The sequence below is a fragment of the Pristiophorus japonicus genome, chromosome 11 (assembly GCF_044704955.1).
Source record: "Pristiophorus japonicus isolate sPriJap1 chromosome 11, sPriJap1.hap1, whole genome shotgun sequence".
NCBI lineage: Eukaryota > Metazoa > Chordata > Chondrichthyes > Pristiophoridae > Pristiophorus > Pristiophorus japonicus.
The window spans coordinates 44,490,483-44,508,892 of record NC_091987.1 but is presented as its reverse complement, the minus strand read 5'-3'; the positions used below and the strand labels follow the sequence as shown (position 1 = coordinate 44,508,892).

Genomic DNA, 18,410 nt, shown 5'->3' with positions numbered 1-18,410 from the left:
AGCCAATCAAGGTAAAGTGTGTTCTCATTCATAATAATAGGAACTGCGTAAGTTGGAGTTCTCATTATGAATGAGAACTCCCCCCCCGCCCCCCCCAAACACACAAAACTCTAATAAAAAATACACCACATATTTAACATTAATTTAAAGTAAAGTTATTTATGACATAAAAAAAATATATATTTTTCGAATTAAAAAAAGTTTTTTTAATTATGGTTTAAAATAAACACCTTAGTGGGGAGGGTTTTTAAAAATAAAATGTGTTTTTTAAATTTTATTTTTTGTGTTTTAAGTGTGTTTTAAAACTCTTACACCTGTAAAAGTAGGCTATGCGCCTGCTTTTATCAGGCGCAAGAGTTTTCAGGACATCCACTGGGCAAGATATGGGTAAATACCACAACCTTGCCCTTGCAAATGTCCTGGATGTGGAGAAACGAAGGATCTGTCAGGCTCTAGTTTGACACATCAGAAAAGATGGTTTTCAGCGCATGCGCATTGTGTGCTGAAAACCGTTTTTTGCGATGCCTTCCCGGGTCCGTACACACTCAGTACAGACCTGGGAGCTGGAATTTCTGTGCCAATATCTTCTTTCTAGCCCTGACTGTTAAGAGGCGATGCCTGCTGCAGCTTACAGACTCGCACAGATTTCAAGTAAATTTAAAGAAACTTTGCCAAATTGAAAAGAAAACAAATCTATTTAGATCTCAAATCTCAGACATAATTAACTTGTAATTCTCCAAACTGCATTTTACTTGATTAATTCACGATATTTGCATTTAACAGCAGTTAGTGTGTTGTGTATTAAAATTTTCTGCAATCAATTTAACTTAAAAAACTTGTACAAAGATCCACACGATATGAATTCTGTCAAATAAATTTCAGCATCCCTTTGATTTCTAATTTTCCAAACATTATCCTTACAGGCCAGAAAGTGTTGCCAATCTTCACCATTGTTACCTTAAGCGACAATACCACAGGCACTATATAAAGAATTTGCATCCTCAGGAAATGCAAATCTCTTAAAACATATTGGCCCGGATTTTGCAATCAGCGACGAACGATCATCATTCACCGTTCATTACGGTTACAGCTGCCCAGACTTTTCATGGGCTTTTGCAACAACGTACGGTCATCAGAAGTCCGAAGCAGCACAGCGCCCTTTACTGCGGATCTGGGACCTGTGTGAACAGGAAAAGCAACAGCATGTCTCTTCAACCAGTCAGATTGAAGAATCTTTACTGAGACTAAACCAGTCTAAGTCAGTTAGAATATTTAATTCAATGTAAAATCATGTACAGAAAGCGACATAAGGAGACGGAAAGAAAAGATTGTGAGAGATAAAAAAAGATTGTTTTTTTAAATTGTCAACAATAATTACATTCTGAAGGAATAAGACTCCACACTTGTAAAAATTTTCAGTGCCAGAGAGGTTATTTGGTAGTACCACTCCTTGAATGGACAAACCCTAACTTTTTCTGGCGTGTTTAGTGGGTATCTAGTGGATAAGTACCACAATTTCATGTCCTTCATGTGTGTGGCATCAATGAGCCCTAGTAAAATTGAAGTCAATGGGAATCAGGGGGAAAACCATTCAATGACCATCTGCAACAAGCGAGAGTCTAACCAGCTCCTCTTGATATTCAACGGCATTACTATATCCCCCACGATCAACATTCTAGGGGTCACCAATGACCAGAAACTTAACTGGACCAGCCACATAAATACTGTGGCAACAAGAACAGGTCAGAGGTTAGGTATTCTGCGGCGAGTGTCTCACCTCCTGACTCCCCAAAGCCTTTCCCCATCTACAAGGCACATCAGGAGTGTGATGGAATACTGTTCACTTGCCTGGATGAATGCAGTTCCAACAACACTCAAGAAGCTCAACACCATCCAAGACAAAACAGCCTGCTTGATTGGTACCCCATCCACCACCTTCAACATTCACTCCCTCCACTGTGGCTGCAGTGTGTACCATCAAGTGAGTGGGCAAAAATTTGGCAGATGGAGTATGTCAGAAAGTGTGAGGTCATGCACTTTGGCAGAAAAAAAATCAAAGAGCAAGTTATTATTTAAATGCAGAAAAATTGCAAAGTGCTGCAGTACAGCGGGACCTGGGGGTACTTGTGCATGAAACACAAAAGGATAGTATGCAGATACAGCAAGTGTTCAGGAAGGCCAATGGTATCTTGGCCTTTATTGCAAAGGGGATGGAATATAAAAGCAGGGAAGTCTTGCTACAGCTATACAAGGTATTGATGAGGCCACACCTGGAATACTGTGTGCAGTTTTGGTTTCCATATTTAAGAAAGGATATACTTGCTTTGGAGGCAGTTCAGAGAAGGTTCACTAGGTTGATTCCGGGGATGAGGTTGACTTCTGAGGAAAGGTTGAGTAGGTTGGGACTCTACTCATTGGAATTCAGAAGAATGAGAGGTGATCTTATCAAAACGTATAAGATTATGAGGGGGCTTGACAAGGTGGATGCAGAGGATGTTTCCACTGATGGGGGAGACGAGAACTAGAGGGCATGATCTTAGGATAAGGGGCCGCCCATTTAAAAGAGAGATGAGGAGAAATTTCTTCTGAGGGTTGTAAATCTGTGGAATTCGCAGCTTCAGAGAGCTGTGGAAGCTGGGACATTGAATAAATTTAACAGAAATAGAGTTTTTTAAACGATAAGGGGTTATGGGCAGTGGGCGGGGAAGTGGAGCTGAGTCCATGATCAGATCAGCCATGATCTTATTGAATGGCGGAGCAGGGTCGAGAGGCCGTATAGCCTACTAGTGTTCCTATTTCTTATGTTCTTATGCACTGCAGCAACTCGCCACGGCTTCTTCGGCAGCTCCTCCCAAACCCATGACCTCTACCACCTAGAAGGACAAGGGCAACAGGCGCATAGGAGCACCATCATCTGCAAGTTACCCACCATCCTGACTTGGAAGTATATCGCTGTTCCTTCATCGTCGCTGGGTCAAAGACCTGGAACTCCCTCCCTAACAGCATTGTTGGAGTACCTTCACCACAAGGACTGCAGTGGTTCAAGAAACATAGAAAATAGGTGCAGGAGTAGGCCATTCGGTCCATCGAGCCTGCACCGCCATTCAATGAGTTCATGGGTGAACATGCAACTTCAGTACCCCATTCCTGCTTTCTCACCATACCCCTTGATCCCCCTAGTAGTAAGGACTACATCTAAGTCCTTTCTGAATATATTTAGTGCATTGGCCTCAACAACTTTCTGTGGTAGAGAATTCCACAGGTTCACCACTATCTGGGTGAAGAAGTTTCTCCTCATCTCAGTCCTAAATGGCTTACCCCTTATCCTTAGACTGTGACCCCTGGTTCTGGACTTCCCCAACATCGCGAACATTCTTCCTGCATCGAACCTGTCTAAACCCGTCAGAATTTTAAACATTTCTATGAGATCCCCTCTCATTCTTCTGAACTCCAGTGAATACATGCCCAGTTGATCCAGTCTTTCTTGATATGTCAGTCCGACCATCCCGCGAATCAGTCTGGTGAACCTTCGCTGCACTCCCTCAATAGCAAGAATGTTCTTCCTCAAGTTAGGAGACCAAAACTGTACACAATACTCCAGGTGTGGCCTCACTAAGGCCCTGTAGAACTGTAGTAACACCTCCCTGCCCCGTACTCAAATCCCCTCGCTATGAAGGCCAACATGCCATTTGCTTTCTTAACCGCCTGCTGTACCTGCATGCCAACCTTCAATGAAAGCGTATCACCACCATCTTCTCAAAGGCAATTAGGGATGGGCAATAAATGCTGGACTTGCCAGTGGCACCCACATCCCAGAACGAATAAAAAAAAATGTATTTGAATACAGAGTCTCTTGGCGAGGTAGCTTGTAGCAAAACTTGTGGAGGAGCAGAGAAACTCGGATAGCAACTTCCCGATTTTCGCATTTAACTACGTATATGCAGACACAGGAAGTTGCCGCCCGATTTTCTCCTTAATAATGGTGAGCGCAGTTATTTCTACCACAAAATCCAGACCAATGTCTCTTCCTGGTTCTACAACCCGGATATGCAACTTCTAATTTATGCGACACCTATGTAACAATCACATGTCCATTTGTGTGCACACAGTGGCTGCTGCCTTGGTCCTGAGCATTGTTTCGACCATCCTTCTTCATCCGCCCCCCCCCTTCCATTCTCTCCCGTTTCATCCCCTTCCTATCACCTACAACCTTATTGTGGATGCATGCATTGATATCCTGCCATTTCCTAGATTACAACAGTGACTACACTTTAAAAGTACTTCATTGGCTGGAAAGCACTTTGGGACGTCCAGAGGTCATGAAAGGTGCTATATAAATGCAAGCCTGTCTTTTTCTTTTTAAGCACCCCCCCCCCCGCATGTTGTCACTAACTCTTACCCCAATCCATCACAACAACAATAGTGCCTTTAACATAGTGAAACATCCCAAGACACTTCACAGGAATTTTGAGATTTTTTTTTTAAATCACTACTCCCCTGCCTTCTTATTCTCCTTCATCTTCCCAGGCTTGAATTCCCATTGAATAATCCCACAGCACTTTGTGCTTCTCTTCACATTCTCCAAAGGACCTATCAAGTCATCGATAACTGCTTCCATATAAGCAGCAAATCCAACTTCCCCATTCTCCTCTCTCGCCAACCCTTCCATCTCGCGCGTCCAATTGTACTCTGCCAGGAGATTAACTATCACTGCCAGTCTCTGAAATTCCCTCCAGAATGGCCACATTGTCAATGGTTGCATTGATATCCTGGCTCAACAGGTAGTATCACAGTCCCCCTTACCAAAGTCTTTTCACCTGGCTAAACTTTTCACCATCTGTCATGCCCAAACTGCTGTGGTCAACCTCTGCATTGTGATTCATCAGTGATTTCAATCTTCATCTCAGCCCTTGACCTCTCACCTTTGAATTCACCACCCTCTATCCTCCCTAAATCTTTATATAAACTGTCCTACCCATTTTCACAACCACCCTTTTAAATTTGCCATCTCCTGTGGCCTCTGTACTCCAGTCACTATCACCAATAAAGCTAGCTCCAAGCACATCCTTGTATTTCTCACCCCGCACACCCCTTCCAATCCCACTTGCTTCTGTGTTCATTCACCCTGAAAAAAATTATTTCCCAATCTACTTTCAAACACCTTGGCTTTCGGACACCCCTCCTCCCCCGCTCCTTGCCATGATACTTCTGCACCTGATTTTCTCAACGACTCCCTCAGCTCCATCATTTGCTGCCTTTGTCCCCAATAAGCTTTCGTCTCTTTCATCCCTGTCATTTCTCTGGTATGGCCTCCACCTTCATTCCCTTAAGTCCAAGGGGGACAAACTTCAGTGCATCAAGAGCCCTACTGGTTTAGCCATTCATCAACAAATCTGGCTGGACCACTTCAAGTACTATTGGACTGCAGTCTCCTCCAGACGTGACCCTTTCCTCTTTGCAAATTACTACCCCAGCTCCACCTTTCCTTACCAAAATCCTTCTATGTGTTGTCACCTCCCAAATCTGTGCCCATCTTTCCCGCAATTGCATTTGAATCTCTCCATTTATGCTAATGCCTTTGCCAGAGCATCAAAACAAAATTCTGTGACTGACGGCAGTACATTATCCCTCCTCAGTCTCTGATCAGACTTATCTGACATCAAGTCATGAATGAGCAGCAATTACAGTTAAACTTTGGGAAGACCATAATCTTTAGCCACAAACCCCATATCCTTGTGACGGATTCCATTCCTTACACCAGCCACTGTCTCCGGTTGCACCAGATTTATTTCCCCCAAAGAGACGGAGGGGGGGGGGGGGTGGTATCAAGCAAGACCTAGGGGCCCATGCATGACTCGCTTCAAGAAAATAATTTAATTGCGAGCTCCCACGCAACAAAAAATCTGTCCAGGAGTTGCGATGTTGCACAAAGGGTGGAAATTAATCTTCGGTAAAATGGTGGACCGAGAGGAAAATGGCGGGCGCGGGGTTGTAATAATAATGAAGGAAGTGTAACCCAATTCCCCAGTAGGGGCAAATTCAGGGAAAAAAAATACAAAAATGAGTCAGTGCCTCGACCAACTTCTTTAATATTCCATCGACCGACATTATTTCCCCCACTAGCCTTATTTCTGAGCTTTGGTGAGGAGTTTGATGTCGGCTCTTTCACACCGACATTAACCGCCTTCATCTCTATAAACGGCTGGTAAAACAAAACCCACCCGTGTGCTCAGCGTTTGGGCGACGGTTTCACCCATAACTCAGGTTTTAGGTTCTGCTTCGAGCCTGACAAGTTGTAGCCAGATTAACGCCTTTTAATTTATTATTCCGACAACCCCTCAAAACAAAAAACAACCCCAAAGGACGGTCGGTGAAAGCCCCGATTGGACCCCGAGGAGAGTCCCGGGGTCGGATTTACCGGCCGCCGCTAAATATCAGCGGGTTTTCACCGTTTTTCCATCTCTGGCCTGACTGCACTTGCTTCTTCCGCATTTTCCTAGGGGTTAGGCTCTGACGTTACGTATTACGACGGCGGCGGCGGGAGCGGGGAGCCGATGTCGAGTCAGCCCCTCCTCCTCCTCCCCGCAGCCATCAAACAACAAAGCCTGATTGGCAGGGCTAGGCCCGACCCGACCCGCCAGCGCTCGGCCCAGCCAGGAAAGGCTGAGCCTACAAGCCAGGAAGGGGGTCGAAACGTCCCGAAATACAGCCACTGGCGGCCCGATTGACTCACCAGGTAAGAGCAGGGGCGCCGCCGCGGCCCCCCGGCCGGCTCCTTCCGACGGCGCGGCCGGTTGTCTGGTGGCGAGCGAGGCGCGGGCGGCCCCGTGTCCGGCCCTGGCAATCAATGGCGGGTGGTAGGCCTCGAGGAGGCCGCAGTTAGGCCTCAAGCGGCCACAATCCTTGCACAAGAGTTTCCGCATTGTGTGAGGATGTATTAGGCATCGGTATAGATTTGTTCCCAAATTTTTTTTGAAAAAAATAACCGAAATCGAGGGTAAAAGGTGGTGGCAAGGCAGTATTTTCTTTTGTTGCGAGGAAAAATGTTGGTGAAAAGGAGCTGCCGTGAAAGGCACATTGTGCGGCCGATGGTAGAGACAAAATGTCGGCTGTGGGGGAGCGGGGGCAGGGTTGGAGGAAGGCGCCGGGCGCCATCTTGGCGGCGAGTGAGTTTTCTCACAAGAGGGGTAGCATGGAGTCACTGCCAACCCCCAACTGCCTCCTTCGTTACCTCTTTTTTTTTCCCCACATCGGACCGAAAGAGGAAAGGAGATTGCGGGCGGCTCACTTCGCCAAAAATAAATCCCGCGCGTTGTGTTGTGACCGAATATCTTTTGTTTTTTTTTGGGGGGGGTGGGAAGAAATAAAATTCTACAAACAGCGCCGTTCAATCCTGTGGCGTTTCCCCCCCCGCCCCCGGCGGTGTGTGGCTTGTCTCCCGAGAGACGGCGCCGTAGTGGGCTTCTCTGCCTGCTGCACTAGCCGCCATTTCTACCATGGTTGTCGTCACCGGCTGACACTGCGGCAGCTTTCGCGCCCTCTCTCTCTCTCTCTCTCTCACTCTCTCTCTCTGTAGATGGACGCCAGTCGCTGCACTACTTGTGTTAGATATTCACACTGCGCCTCAGTGCCTTCTGCCCACACTCGCCTCTTCAACCTCCGACCCCCTCCCCCACCGGCAGCGACTATTACCTTCAAACAATAACTTCTAACCTATCTAATGTTGAGTACGTTTTGTGCGCGGTCCTTTGAAGTGATGAATGCAAAGTGTGGCTCTTAACATAATCTGGGTTGAGGAAAGTTTGGTTTTGACAGTTCTTGCTGGAAGAAGCCGTTTTTAATTAAAAGTGCTCCCGCACATTTAGCTTCTTTGTTAATTGTTAACCGGCGGCCCTTCGTTTTACAACAAAAATAGATCATTCCATTTTTTTGGGAGAGACGGGAAAACCAGCTCATTAATCCATCTGTTCATACTCTCAACGGTTCTGGTTTGATTTTAAAAAAAATGACGGTCAGATCTTTGCCTGTAAACATTTTTTGTGAGAATGCTCTGTAGCAATTGGTTATTTTAACGCTGTCTTGCATTTTTTTTAAATTTAATGCTCAAGATGTTGGAACTTTTCTAGTGGAAGTGAGCCCCCATTATCAGCATCAAACACTCATTTACAATAATGCAGGACACTCCCTCTGCTTTGCCTTAGTCGTGTGTCTTACACTCTGGAGGAACTGGATTGAGACTAGCCAAGTTCATTTTGTTTAGAGTTTATGCAGCAAACAGAGATCCTATTGTCATGTTAATTTTTCCTGTATGTGGACTGGAATTAAATCCAGGTTCCAGAGGTTAAAGGCCAATCTCAAGCTATCTGCATCACCCAGTTCCTAATGTATAATGATATGCTAAGATAATATATACAAAAATGAAGAAACAACCTTGGGTTTTGCAAAATTTCTGCACGATTCAGAAAATTATTCATTTCATTGTCCATGCGAGTAAATTATTAGTGTCATGGCACGAGTTCTCTTGCATTCTATCCTTTTGACACATAATGAGTTGGATGTCTGGTTCAGAAGGTTGATCACTGTTCCATGCTCTACTAAAACCTACAGGAAGGTGCTAAAAAACACTCTGACATGATTTCCCTCCTATCCATTTGGTCTGAGATTTGGAATTACCAGATGATGGATGAAAAGTCCATTTTTCCCTCGTTAGATCTGTGCATTAGTGTTATAACTCTCAGCCTTGAACATCAGAACCAAGTAGCCAGTACAGTGGCTCTAAATACGATCATTTTCTTTGTTCAGGTGAAAATATCACTTCAGAATTCACCAACATATGAGCAGCTCTCACAATCATCATTTATTGATCATATGCTTCTATGTGGTAGTTTTATTTAATTGCAAAATTATCTCTGGATGGCCAAAATTAATAACTTATGTAATTCCAAATACTTTGAAAGGTAGATGAAGAATACTGCAATTTCTTTTTGAGTATAAGTCTTGACTTAGTGAGTTATGAAAGTCCTTGTTCAGGTACTACATTAAATATTTTGCTGTTTTCTGGTGTATGTTCTCTTTATACATTAAAATAAATTAATGTATGGGGAAATGGGACTAAGTGGGTAGCCCTTTCAGAGAGCTGACAGGGACATGATGGGCTTAAGTTCCCCCTGTGTGTAAAATTCTATGATTTTGCATGAACAGGGAATCTTGTTTTACTATAACTATCAGTTAACTTTAATACTCCTGATTTTGTTACAAATGCTGCTATTGTAGAACGGATTGGCTGCTTCCTTGGAAATTAGTAGGCATGAAGTATCTAACGTGTGGGTTGTGGGTATGGCTTTGTCTGAATATTTGTTTCAACTGATCTATTAATTTAAAACTCTGACTTGATACAAACCTAGAAGACTTAAAATAGTGCCTAAAAGAGCTTGATAAGCTCAAAAGTAATTTTAAGTGGCGGACTGTAAGTGCATGATCCCATTCATGCTACCAAACAGGAGCTGCATGAGTACATTAGTTTCTCATTACTATTATAAATGATGTGGTTTTCTAAAAACTGGCTTATGTATGCTAAGTTAGATGGGAGGCACGGTTCAAACTTCACTTTGTCGCCACTTACTGTTTAGCGTGGTTGTGCACCTGATGAAGCCAGTTTGTACATAAAGACCCATCCACCTCCACGGAGGTGTGTGGGGGACCTGACCCATCCACCTCCATGGCACGAACCTGGTATTGCAGTACTTCCAGGAACGGTGCAGTGGCTCTAGGCCTTTTGGCTAAGAGCATTGGCGCAGAGTGATCCTTGACTGGTGCAGGGTGACCTCTGGCGTTTGTGACTTGACAAAGAATTGGAAACGATTGGCTACGAATTTATTTATTAAAAAAAAAAATAAAGAGTATTTTTTTAAACTTCCACTGTTCACCTCTTTCCCCTCCCCACACTACCAGTTAGTATTTATAAAACTGCTATAGGGCTCAAAATTGGCCAGGAGTTGCACTGTTTTTTTTTTGAGCAACTTGATTTTTCTGGAGTATCTTAAAAATCCCCATTTTGCACATTCAATTTGCGCCAGTGTAAGTGAGTTAGTTAGGAGTTCTTTAGTTTAGTTTTTTTTTCAAAAGTGGGTGTAACCAACCAGCCACCTATGCCCATTTTGGCCATTTAGGCCACTTTGGCCAGCTAATAGTTACTCCAAACTAACTTAGGCCAGCGCATGTGGCTGCTTGTGAAAACCCTTGCCGAGAGTTAAGAAATCAGCGCAGGTAGGTACATCGGAGGCCAGCAGGACTTAATGACTTGATTAAAGAATATGAACAGGATCAAACAGCTATACAGGACACCATATGACAAACTTTGCAAAGTTAATTTACTGTACAACAGAAGCATTCATGGAAGCTTAAACTACAAAAATAAAAAGTAAAAGATAGTTGAATTAAATTGCCCTAATCTCACAACTAATTTAAACAACTACTTGTTTGCAATGATTATACTGGGCCAAAATTAAGCCCATATTATCTAAATAAAGTCTACTTCAATAAATACTTCAGGCTAAGTGAGTGGGCAAAAATTTGGCAGATGGAGTATAATGTTGGAAAGTGTGAGGTCATGCACTTTGGCAGAAAAAAAATCAAAGAGCAAGTTATTATTTAAATGGAGAAAGATTGCAAAGTGCTGCAGTACAGCGGGACCTGGGAGTACTTCTGCATGAAACACAAAAGGTTAGTATGCAGATACAGCAAGTGATCAGGAAGGCCAATGGAATCTTGGCCTTTATTGCAAAGGGGATGGATGGAGTATAAAAGCAGGGAAGACTTGCTACAGTTGTACAGGGTATTGGTGAGGCCACACCTGGAATACTGCGTGCAGTTTTGGTTTCCATATTTAAGAAAGGATATACTTGCTTTGGAGGCATTCAGAGAAGTTTCACAAGGTTGATTCCAGAGATGAGGGGGTTGACTTATGAGGCAAGGCTGAGTAGGTTGGGCCTCTACTCATTGGAATTCAGAAGAATGAGGTGATCTTATCGAAACGTCTAAGATTATGAGGGGCTTAACAAGGTGGATGCAGAGAGGATGTTTCCACTGATGGGGGAGACCAAAACTAGAGGGCATAATCTTCGAATAAGGGGCCGCACATTTAAAGCTGAGATGAGAAATTTCTTCTTTCAGAGGGTTGTGGATCTGTGGAAATCGCTGCCTCGGAGAGCTGTGGAAGCTAGGACATTGAATAAATTTAAGACAGGAATAGACAGTTTCTTAAATGATAAGGGAATAAGGGGTTATGGAGAGCCGGCAGGGAAGTGGACCTGAGTCCATGATTGGATCAGCCATGATCGTATTAAATGGTGGCCTTCTCCTGCTCCTATTTCTTATGTAAATAAGATATTCTCTCAGTGTTCCTCCGCCACTTATGTTCTTTCCCCTGTGCACCAGGTAAATAGGCTTGACAAATGGTCACCACTATTCACAAGAGACAAAACATATTTACATAATTTTTTCAAAGTATACAAATAAAAAATAGAAGTAAGTAAGTCCTACCCTACCTTCATCTTCAGCCTGGGAAGGCCTCGGGCCGGCCTGTGCAGTAGGCCACTCGGCCTGGGATGGTGCGGGACGCACCAGCAGCCGGTATGATGATGATGATGATGATTGGGTCCTACGCTGCAGCACGCGCACTGAGAGGCTGGGGGCAGGAGCTACTGCGCATGCGCGCCCACTCCAACGCGCATGTGCAGATGTCCTGGCACTGTTTTCAGCGCGAGACGCTGGTTCTGCCCCTGGCCCGACTGGCCACGCTGCGCAAAGACCCGGGAGAGGCCGGGCAACAGCCAAAGTGGGGAGCGAGTTTTTTTCCGGAGCAATTTTCAACGCAGAAAAATGGCGCAAAAGGGGTGGGCCAATTTTGAGCCCATTATGAGGGGAGAAGTGGGAACTTTTCAGCAAGATGGCAGTGATCATTGTTTTTGGCCCTCCTGCTAGTGAAACTGACCCATGTAATGTTTTCTCCTCTTCTGAAAGCATTGATATCTGCACTGGAACCTGCATGGGCAGTAGTTGCCCTCTATTAGCTTACCTAAGTAGATGCGATTATCTGCAGGTTATCAAACTCCGAGGGACATCATAAGCTAATCCTGTGAATTTTTACTTCCTTAACCCGAGGCATTATGGCAGTTGTACACCTAGTATTGCCTTGGCTGAGATCAGCTAACTCAATACAAACTGAGGGTTGATCCGGAACTTTCCTGTTCTCCGAGTTCAGAGATTATCTCTAAGCCATCAGGTGAAATAAGTAGGTGAAATCACAGAGTTAACACGCCCGTCAGCACAGCACTACTCCCAGGCTGCTTGCATTTTCTGCGACCTGGAGGAGTCCGTATTCCACGTTTACATAGAGTGAGAGGTTGCAGCTGCTCTTCCACTATTTGAAGGGGCTGCTTCTTGATTTTTGGCTACACTTCAGTCCCATACTCCTGATCTTTGGTCACCTGGTGCGGGGGGGAAGGAAAGCGGGCAAGTCGGAGGACCTCCTCGTGGAACTGCTCCTGGGCCTGGCCAAGGTGGCCATCAACAGGTCCAGGCAGCGGGCGGTCGAGGGGGTTGTTTGGCCCGACTGCCTGTCTCTTCCGCGGCTACGTTCGTGTCCGGGTGTCCCTGGAGATGGAGCACGTGGTGTCCACCAGCACGCTCGAAGCCTTCCATGATTGGTGGGCACCTGAAGGACTGGAGTGCATCATCACCACCGGAAATAGAATTTTAATTTAATTTGTTAGGTTTCCTTTAAACCTTTTTGCTAAGTTTCAGTCTTTATTAGTTGTACCCTTTTAAAAAGGGGCACATGCTTGAGTTTAAATAGGCAATCGCCTGCAATAAGTGTCAGCACAGCACTAATTTTGAAACCTAGTCTGTAGTATAAACTAGGTATCAGAAGTAAAGTGAAGTGATGTGTTCATTGTGACTGGAGAAGGTGATTAAATGGAAAATTCCAATCCTTTTCCATCAAGGATTCATGGATCATCAATGTTAACGGAGAATGATTGCATTTTTCAAAGCTTGCTGAGCACCTCAATAGCATCTTTGATTCTATTATCAAATTTGAGAACATGCTTCTTGCCAACAAAAAGATGAAATAAAAATTCTGCATCCCAGTTCCCCCACTGGGAAGGAATAACTTTTCTATGGTGGTTCTCAATTGTTTACATTGGCATTTGAAAGACGGTGAAATTGTACTCGCTCTCTGTCTGAAGCACTACAAATTAGATATATCATTGCCGATTATAAAGTAAAACTTCAGCTGGAACCCACCAATGTCTGTTCACCTCCACCTTTATTGCACTAGTGTGAATTGTTTTCCATTTCATGTACACACAAAAAATCCATTTAGCATCTTGAAGTGAGATTGTGTGTATTGATTTTTTTTAAACCAAATTCTGCATAGTTCTGTCCTGTGGTACTCTGGTGATGGGCTAAGATTATTTAAATTTGTAGGACCATTCTAGCTAGTGCAGAAAGGGAGGGGGACATTTATCTGATCAGCCTGAGCAAGTCCACATGCTTAAAGAGATAACATGCTAATCTCTTGTACTGCCCAGCCCAAGTCTGTGGGATATATACATGCAGCAAGACTTGGACCACATTCAGGCTTGGGCTGATAAGTGGCAAGTAATGTTTGTGCCACACAAGTGCCAGACAATGACTATTTCCTACAAGAGAGCGTCTAACCATCACCCCATGACATTCAACGGCATAACCATCGCCGAATCCCCACCATCAACATCCTGGGGTCACCATTGACCAGAAACATAACTGGACCAGCCACATAAATACTGTGGCTACAAGAGCAGGTCAGAGGCTGGGTATTCTGTGGCGTGTGTCTCACCTCCTGACCCCCAAAGCCTTTCCACCATCTACAAGGCACTAGTCAGAAGTGTGATGGAATATTCTTCACTTGAATGAGTGCAGCTCCAACAACTACAACACTCAGCAATATCCAGAACAAAACAGGCCCCTTGATTGGTACCCCATCCACCACCTTAAACATTCACACCCTACATCACCGGCGCACCATGGCTGCAGTGTGTACCATCTACAAGATGCACTGCAGCAACTCGCCAGCTTCTTTGACAGCACTTCCCAAACCCGTGACCTCTACCACCTAGAAGGACAAGGGCAGCAGGTGCCTGGGAACACCTTCACCTGCAAGTTCACCTCCAAGTTACACACCATCCTGACATGGAAATATATCGCCGTTCGTTCATCGTTGCTGGGTCAAAATCCTGGAATTACCTCACTAGCAGCACTGTGGGAGTACCTTCGCCACACGGACTGCAGTGGTTCAAGAAGGTGACTCACCACCACCTTCTCGAGGGCAATTAGGGATGGGCAATAAATGTTGGCCTTGCCAGCAACGCCCACAGCCCTGGAACGAATAATAAACAAATACATACAGTTTCGGATCAATGAAGTCAGACTGCAGAACTCAGATGGCTGAAGTGTGAGCAAATTCTGTAGTAAATTATTTAACCCATTCCACTGTACCAAAGTAATTTAATATTTTCTGATTTTGTGCATTTTTAGATCAGGAATATTAGTAATATAGGTCGGACAGATTGATAACCTGCCGAGTTCACTTCTCACAAGCTTTAAGAAATTAGTACATAAAAACTCTTGATGTCTCAGTAGGTAACTGCATTGCTAGTTATGATGTGGAACCATTTCGACCAAAAAGATCCAGGTTTGATACTTGGTATATGCTGAGCTAGCTGATATCAGCTAGGCAGCAATGGGGCAGTATAGTTCGTTTGTGTTACGGGCTAAAGAGGGGAAAATCAGTCAGGGTTTCTGCTATTTGCTATCCTGTGGTAAGCCTGGATACACGGATGTTCGGAGTGCAAATAGGGTTCAGTCGTGATGCTCTGTCAATGTATAAATAGCCTAACAACACTCACTGTGTAGATTTAGATATGAAGAATGGCAATTGGTAAGGCAGCCTGTGCTTATAAAACTGAATCCAGTTTGAGTTGCCACATTCATAGGAGGCGAGAAAATTAGAGCAGAGAACTAAATGACAATACAATATGATATAGTTAATGCACACTCTAATGGATCACTGATGGTCAGATTGGCAGAAGCATGGAGATGGAACATTTAGTGCTTCTGTCAATCAGAATGGTCGGGGATATAGTTTGCAGGCGGGGAATTGTTACTTTTTACTGTCATTCAGTAATTGCTAAGAAAGCTTTAAAATCAAATAATGGAAATTTTACGTGGAAACAAGTTTGTACTATGCTAGAACCTGAAACTGGTTTGTGTATAAGGTGTTTTGAGCCATACTTGAAAACACCCATATTTGTCCATACTGTTTTTAACCTGATTGTCCATGCTTCACTTTGTCACTACTATACAAAGAATTCCAGTTTTAACATAATCATGTACCATGATATCAGAATGCACATGCCCTCTGTTGGTAACAAAAGATTTGTCATTATGGTAATTACTGTTACCAGGGATAAATCTTGTTGCTGAGGAAACTGGAACAAGAGTGCCATCTAGCACTATCGGTTCTTCCTACAAGTTTATCAACAGATTTATTATTACACACAAATGGTTAATAAGGCACAGTCCAATTCTGAACAATTTTTCTATGTAAAAAGCAAAATACTGCAGATACTAGAAATTGGAAACATAAACAGGAAATGCTTGAAACACTCAGCAAGTCAGGCAGCATCTGTGGAGAGAACAGACACGTTGAAATTTCTGGTATGGACTCTTCATCAGAGCTGGAAGATATTACGGATGAATAGTTTGATCAAGGGTCCATACCCAAAATGTCAACCTGTCAGTTGTCTATAGACACTGCCTGACATGTGGAGTGTTTCCAGCACTTTGGAAACAAAAGCAATGTAAATTGTCACCTATACTCATATAGAGACAAATTGCAACCCTAAAAACATTTTTTCCCCTCAGTATCCACATATAGGGCTCAAGTTTCGGTCCCCCGCTAGAACGACGCATATCGGAGCGGTCCGCCTAATTTGTAGAACAGAAATTGCGCCGAATACTTATCTCCTGATTCTCTGATATCTGTAGGCCTGTTTCCAGCTCGGTGCGGCGCAGCAGGAGCTGCTGGGGACAGAGCTACAGCCCTGCGCCAAAACCAGTGCCGGCAGCTGCGCGCGTGCGCAGTAGCTACCGGCCCTCCCAATACGTCCTGTCTCCGGGCGACGACCCTATCCCTGGCCGAAGGGACGTCGCCCCTATCCCGGGCCGAGTGGCCTGACAGCCCTTACCTCTTCCGCGGCGGCCCGCCCGGCATTTCCTGGGGGCAGGCCCCGTCCGAACTTGTCGACGGCGGGGCCTGCCCGCCCGGCATCTCACTGGGGACGGCATCCGCCCGAAGTCCTTGGCGGTGACCCGGCATCTCCTGGGTGCGGGCCCCGCCCGTAGTGGTGGTGTCGTCGGTGGACCCGCCCGAAGTGCTGGTCGGCGGCAGGGCCCGCCTGACCAGCATCTCCTGGGGGGGGGGGGGTCCCGTCCCAGCATGCTGTTGGAGGGCTCCCGGTGCTGCAGTAGGTGAGTAGAAACTTAATTTTTTATTTATTGATTGATTTTTAAAATTTATTTTTAATTTTTAATTGTTTAATTTTTTTTGATTGATTTATTGGTTGATTTATTTATTTAGAATTTATTATTGATGATGGCTCTTTATTTGTAAAAGTGAAGTGTTTAATGCTTGTAAGCTTCCCTCTCCTTCCCCCCTCCCCCCAAATCTCTTGTTCCCTACACCTAATTTATAAAGTGTAGGCAACGTTTTTCTGAGCGTACAAAAATCTACACTTACTCCAATCTAAGTTAATTTGGGGTAAATTCTCGCTGCCTAAACTTGCAAAACAGGCGTAAGTGGTTGGTAACGCCCCCTTTTGAAAAAATACTGTTCTAAAACAAAATATTCAAACTCACTAGAATTGGAGCAAACTAAATGGTGAGAATTTCAATTTCTAAGATACTCCATTCTAAACTAGTTGCTCCAACAAAATAGGAGCAACTTGAGCCCATATTGTCAGTTTATAAATACAGATACTGAGATATGTAATTATTAGATCGTGATATTGGTGATATTGTCTTTTGTTTCAAAACGTTTTGAAATTTAGAATCTCCAGTTGGGTCGAGGTAACTCCTGAGGTATACCCTGATGGGTCTCTCAATCATTTCACTACATTTGGGAGGGCAGCAAATTTGTTTCTTGTGGTTTATTTTTAAATGCTTGTTAAATTATTATAATTGGCCCATATTGAGTTGTAAATAACAGTTAGGGTAATGACACCCGCCCTTATTTATGCGTAAATGGCAAGGTAACCTTGGGCAAGGAGCAGATGTGGAGTTAAATGTCAATATCTAAAAGTTGCTGTCCAAGTTGCGATGCTCCACCATTAGCTTTGCGAAAACGGCATCTTGCTGTCTAGCTCACCATTGCAATGCATTGAATAGCGTGAAGTTGCTGTATTTGCGCAGTAGATATGAACTAAACTCACCACAGAAAGTTAAGGCTTGTCATTACTTTTGCAGGTACCCTTTTACTGACATGATAAGTGTTAATTACTGTCACTCAACCTCTCTGGCACCATAAATTAACTATTGAAAACGTGGAGTCTCATTCCTTCCAGTATTAATTGTTATTGGAGATTTTAAAAATGTCAAATTTGATTTTTAAAACTTTTCATTTGTCTCTTTTTTTTCTCTCTCTCTTAATCCAGTTTTCCTTTTTCTTTCTTTATTTCTCTTTCTGTACTTGATTTGCCATTGAATTCACCCACTCTAATTTACACTTCCTTCTCCATCGTTCCTCGCATAGGTTAGAGATACACAGTTGGTTGCCTTGTTCACTCAGGTCCCAGATGCCCTGTTTCCCTTGCTGTAACATTATCAGCTCACACTTTCAGCAATTTGCCACACAAAAAAATTAAAAGATTTAAACGTGCAAGAGCACGTCTAGCTAATAGCTGATGCTGTTAACTGCACTGCTGCAGAAAAATCTGGGCCATTGTCTCCTTTCATCCTTAACTGACAAAAGGAGCACTCTCAGCACTGCACTAGAGTGTCAGCCGAGATTTTTGTGCTAAAGTCCCAGAAGTGGGACTTGAACCCACAACCTTCTGACTCCGAGACGAGTGTGCTACCCATTGAGTACCAGCTGACACGAAAGGTAAATTATCCATCCTCGTCCTTCTCAACCTGTCTGCAACCTCTGACACAATTGATCACTTCATCCTCCCCCAACGCCTCTCCACCACCATCCAGCTGAGTGGGACTGCACTCGCCTGGTTCAATTCTTATCGATATAATCGTAGCCAGAGAATTACCTGCAACAGCTTCTCCTCCCACTCCCGCATCGTTACCTCTGGTGTCCCCCA

At 44.1% G+C, this 18,410-nt stretch overlaps 1 protein-coding gene across 3 annotated transcripts in view; it reads left to right on the top strand.

Annotated features, from left to right (window-relative positions):
• Positions 1 to 6,126: 6,126 nt before the first annotated feature.
• LOC139276020 (zinc finger X-chromosomal protein-like) overlaps positions 6,127 to 18,410 on the top strand; it is a 58,118-nt gene continuing 45,834 nt past the window's right edge. For 2 of the 3 annotated variants that reach the window (XM_070893374.1, XM_070893375.1), the window contains exon 1: positions 6,128 to 6,736. The gene's annotated coding sequence lies outside the window, so the exon portion shown is untranslated. Of the gene's footprint in view, positions 6,737 to 18,410 lie in introns of all 3 variants that reach the window. The other variant, XM_070893376.1, reaches the window with a different exon arrangement.